The sequence below is a fragment of the Lathyrus oleraceus genome, chromosome 5 (assembly GCF_024323335.1).
Source record: "Lathyrus oleraceus cultivar Zhongwan6 chromosome 5, CAAS_Psat_ZW6_1.0, whole genome shotgun sequence".
Classification (NCBI taxonomy): Eukaryota; Viridiplantae; Streptophyta; class Magnoliopsida; order Fabales; family Fabaceae; genus Lathyrus; species Lathyrus oleraceus.
Window position 1 is genome coordinate 446,623,681 of NC_066583.1, and position 5,405 is coordinate 446,629,085.

At 35.8% G+C, this 5,405-nt stretch overlaps 1 long non-coding RNA gene across 1 annotated transcript; it reads right to left on the reverse strand.

Annotated features, from left to right (window-relative positions):
- Positions 1-251: 251 nt before the first annotated feature.
- Positions 252-2,356, reverse strand: LOC127085347 (uncharacterized). The gene is made up of 4 exons (XR_007789101.1): positions 1,743-2,356; positions 1,366-1,559; positions 709-834; positions 252-505 (listed from the first exon to the last, which is right to left on the reverse strand). It is a non-coding gene; the product is annotated as an uncharacterized LOC127085347 (long non-coding RNA).
- Between the last annotated feature and the right edge of the window lie 3,049 nt (positions 2,357-5,405).

Here is a 5,405-nt window from a genome sequence, read left to right on the forward strand (position 1 = left end):
ATTAATGTATCATTTGTTTTAGAATAACAATCAATACTTGGATGTGAGCTTTATTTATTTCTTTGAAACTAAAACAAAATCCTTCTACTTTCAATCAATTTCATACAAAGCTTTACCCTTTCCATTAACCCTTTTCATGTAAACCATTCAACATTGTACACCATTTATTCCCAATACATTTGCCATTTCAAATCATTCCAAATCTCCCAAACTTACATTCAATGCCATTCACAAACTTACATTCAATGCCATTCACAAATTTCTAAGTTTGTATTCATAATATTTCCATAAGTTTATTACGATTCCCGTTTAATATACAATTTATTGACATTCCATACAAACCCATTCTTCATTTAATTACAAGTTAATCCATGTTTCCAATTCATGATTCATTCCCATCCAAAGTTACAGAATTTCCAAAACTAATTATAAACTACACAAAACAAAACGTTTCCACCTTCCAAATCAATCACTCCATACGCAAACATGAGTTCATTCAACCGACCTGCACAACCATAGCAACCAAAAGTTCAGCACCGGCAAGAAGTAGCAACAATAAGTTTAAGTCTGAGCTAGAATCAAGTAAAGGAAGCCAAATAGTGGTTTGTGAGCAACGTCGAAAAACCGCATTTTATTCAGTTGAACACAAACCAGATCCAAAAGGTAATCCCAATTGCAAATTCTATTCCAAACCAAAATAGAACTTACCGAATCAAAACAGAGCTGATTCGAAACAATTCTGAACCAATACAATGTTGAGCCAATCAAAAATGCGATTCTGCAGCAAACACGGAATAAACATGCGCAAGAACAATGACTAATCACTTCCAAAACCTGTTATGAAACCCATGGGAATTAGTTGTTATTACCTATTCCAAGAGTCAATTCTAAGTTGCCGATTAATCTAACTGTTGTAGTCACCAATTTCCAAACTCAAAACTAGCAATAACAAATTAATTTAACATTAATCAACCTAACATCACAAATTAATAATTGTATTTTCTAACAGAAAAAGTTCACAACATAGGCCACACATTGACAAAAATGGATAGCAGCAGTTCATGAAATATTTAGCAGTTTTTAAACAGGGAAAATCAACTTTAACCAACTACGAAAGGCTAACCGGAAACTCCATTAACTGTCATAGCAGAATTTTCATAGCAGTATTTCAGACAGAATTTAAGTTACATTTCAAGTTAATTTCAATTATTTTCATTTGCATCTAAACTTCTAACCAATTCTCACTTGAAACTAACCGCTATAACCAACTCGGTAACTGAATCAAAACCATCTAACAAACTTTATAACTAAATGGAGAATCCATAACAGAATTGAGATGAAAAGAAAAACTCTATAAATAGTCACCTTCAATCCTTTCTTCAGTTGGAATCATTCTTCTTTAAGCTTCACTCTTCAATCTTCAGGATTTACTCAATCTTCAAGTTCTTTCAACCTTCCACTCTGCATTTTCAACCTTGCTACACATCATCGTCTATCCGCATTCGTTCAGCCGCTTCAGCTCCTCATCTTCAATGGTGATATAGTTCACAGCTTTCACACTGAAACAATTCACAGTAGCAATCAAAAAGTTGCACAAAGAAGAAATCAAGGAGAAAAAGAAGCAATAAGCAACAACGATTTGCACTTCCTCCCAAATTCTTCAGAGAACCAATCCCAATAGAAGACCAATCACAACAATTCACAATGCACGCAAGAAGAGAAAGTCAAGGTGAAGCCGATACCTGTCATCCTCAGAACCACCGTGTCGCTTCAATCCGGTAAGTATCCGCATTTGCTTTTATCGAATTGTTTGAATAGAAGTCTCGCATACACGCGATGCTCCATATGGCGGAATGCTGAAGCGAACGCGACGTCGAAGATGACGACGCGATTCAAAATCAGAAGTCCAACTCGATAGAATGTGAATCCATCGCAATCAGATGTTGGAGCTTCGAACGGAAGTGTGAATTTGAAGTGCAGATCGACGTTTCGAAGCTGTGGCGAAGAGCGCTCCAAGATGAAGATCACGTCACGATGCTGATACTGTAGCGAATTCGACTTCGAAGATTAAACACCATCCACAAACACAACGTTTTCAAGATTGAACATACAAGCGCGATGCCGAAAGGCGATGTTGAGAATCCAATACGCGAGGTTTCGAAATTCTTCGGTGAACCAAAGGATGGAGAAGAATGAGAGCGTTGACGGTGGTGAAGGGAACGCGGGCGTTGATGATGATGAAGGGAACGCGAGTGTTGACGATGATGAAGGAAACGCGATTTTGGATTTTCTTTTGGAATAAGCATTTTCAATGTTTTCCTTCGTGTCGTCGGCTTCCTACATAAGCAATTTTGGTTGTTTAGCTTCATAGCACTTTGACCCGCATTGTGTTTGTTCTAGACTTGGGCTTGAGGCCCAATATTTCTATTCACACACCTGCCATCACGAAATGAATCATCCCCTGGGCCTAGAACTTCAAGCCCGTCCACCTTTGGCCTTTGCACCTCTCTCATTTTCAGTGGATCTCGAGCCCATTTCTTTTTGGACTTTCCCTTTTTTATTGAAAAAATGCTTGAAAAATGATTACCAGAACTCTTTTGTAAACTCTTCCGGTACACTTTAAAAAAAAAAAATTAGATTAAAATATATAAGGATAAAATTGGTATTTTTATGAAATATAGGGGTGTAGGGATAAATGTAGGGCTATGAGGTAAAACTTTCTTTTGAGATAGGACATTGATTTGGGCTTGTTAAGATATTAAATCTTAATTAGTTAGTTAGGTATTAGTAGAAATTAAGTAGTTAATTAAGTTTATTAATTTTCAAAATTAGATCAATTCCATTAGGGTGTTAAGGGTAGATTAGATTATAGATTAGTCCAATTAAGTTTAATTAGGATTTTAGAATGTGAGTTTTGGTGAGTCCTTAATTAAATTTTGATTGAAATTTTATTAAGTCTTGATTTGATTTAGTTCAATGTTTTTAGGCTAATTAGATCTCAAAATGAATTAGGTTAGATAATTTTTGGGAAAATTAGTATGTTAGAATCTAGATTTAGATTAAAATTCTAGATAATTAGATCTTGTTAGAACGTTAAGATTCAAATAGGAATTTTAGAATTTAGATAATTGAATTTTTGAAACATTAGGTTAATTAGGTTAGATTAATCTTTTAACATCTTAGAAATTAGACTTGTTTAGAATTTAATTTTTCATTAGAAATTGGAGTTCTAATTCAATGACCATAATCGTGAATAATGATTGTTTTTTCCCTAGGTTAAAAATAGTCTAATTCTTGCATGTTCCCTTAGTATATTAACATTGATTAATATGTTCCCTTAGGCTAGATTGATCATTTCTAACCATTAGATTAGGATTGACCAAGTTTTCTAAATCATTTCAAACCCTCAGATTAAATCGATCAAAAGCGATTTTGACCAATTAAATCCTATGAACTTGTATAATCCCACCGTCTATTTTAAGTGACCAAAAGACCCTTGGTCACTTAATAAGACTTTTTCATTATAAGATGTGGAGATCGAAGCCTCAAGTCAATATCATCAAATCAAGGCATTTTCAGTCACACCAAGCAACGGATTATACAAGATAAAATCAAAGGTCAACACTTGGTAAACACGATTCAATGTGTACGAAATGAGCCTTAAGTAATAAGGAATGATGAGATGGAGTCTCTCCTATCCTTGTCTAGAGCGACATTGCGTATGGGGCGTATGCCCCAAATATTCAAAGCATTCTCCCTTATTCATAGACTTTTAGTACAATACGAATTGATTAAACTACCAAGTCTTCTTCATACAAGTTCAACATCAACACAAGGATCAACAAAGGTTCTTCACCAGCAACTCGTCAGTCAAGAGAAGTATCATGCGATTCAAGTCTTAAGTAATAGGGAATGACGAGACGGAGTCTCTCCCATCCTCGTCTAGAGCGACTTTGCGTATGGGGCGTATGCCCCAAATATTCAAAGTGTTCGCCCTTATTCATAGACTTTAGTGTGATTCCTATCAATCGACTGTCAAGGCTCTGATCACTTCACTCTTCATTCCATTCTAAGCAATTCAATCTCAATCATTCATTTCTTTCGCCTCCATCATCTTGTTTTCAGCCCTAGTTGGTTGAACTACGAAAGCTCTAATTTCCTCATTGCACAATGAGGGTACGTAGGCAGAAGAACCCAGTTTCTTCGCGAGCTACCTTATTTATCCCTATCTCATTTGTCAATCTATTCTATATAACGATCAATCATTCAACTCTCCTTCAGTGTTAGACTTTTCAAATGGATGTTGTAACACCCCGATAAAATAAGGCTAATTATTTAATTTGAATTAATATAATATTTATTAATTTAATTAATTAATTGGAAATATTATTGGATTATTATTATTATGTTGGAATTATTGAATTATTATTATTATTGGAATAATAATATAATTTGGAAAATATATAAGTTGGAATAAGGAAAAAGAGTTTCATTTGGGAAAATAAGGTTTTCACGTGAAACAGAGAAGCGATCGTGAAAGAGGAAAAGGGCAAAGAGGCAGAGCAAGAGGAAGAAGGTTGGAGAAGAGAAGAGCTTGGAGCTTGAGATTCGCCGGATTAACTCAGGTAAGGGGGGTTTATCGTCGATTAATGGGTATTATGGGATAATATGTAATGGGTAGTGATAAGCCGTTATTTGACCCTAATTGGGATTGGTGAATGCTGGAATCACGTTGGTTAAACTGTGTTAAAAACTGAAATTTTATCCGTGATTGTATGTGTCGTGATTTTCCGATAATGTAGCTTTTTACGGAAGTTGAATCGGAGGTCCGGAAGTCCTCCAATGGCGGAAAATGCGGAGAATTCTGCATTCTGCCTTGAGTTAGCGCAGGAACAGCTTCTGTCTTGCGTTAACCGGTTAACCCAGGGTGTTAACCGGTTAACACTGTTTTGAATTGTGAAAATTTGCTGTTTTGTCTGCGTTAACCGGTTAACCCAGGGTGTTAACCGGTTAACACTGTTGTGATTGCTGAAATATTGCTGTTTGTGCTGCGTTAACCGGTTAACCCAGGGCGTTAACCGGTTAACACTGTTAAGTTTTGGGACAGGAAGCGTGTTATGCTGCGTTAACCGGTTAACCCAGGGCGTTAACCGGTTAACACTGTTGCAGAGTGGAAAAATTGGCTTTTTAATGTTGTGTACATAATTGAGAGTTGGCCTATGTTGGCGTATGATGTAATAGGGATTAATTCCCGCTGTTTTGAGCAGTATAGGTATTAGTAGAGTGTGCTAATACTGTGTTTAATTGATTGACATGATAACGATGTGTTGATACATGTGTTGATGATGTATGATGATATGCATAATGCTGTGAGTGTATATATTATGCATGTAATTGTGAATGGA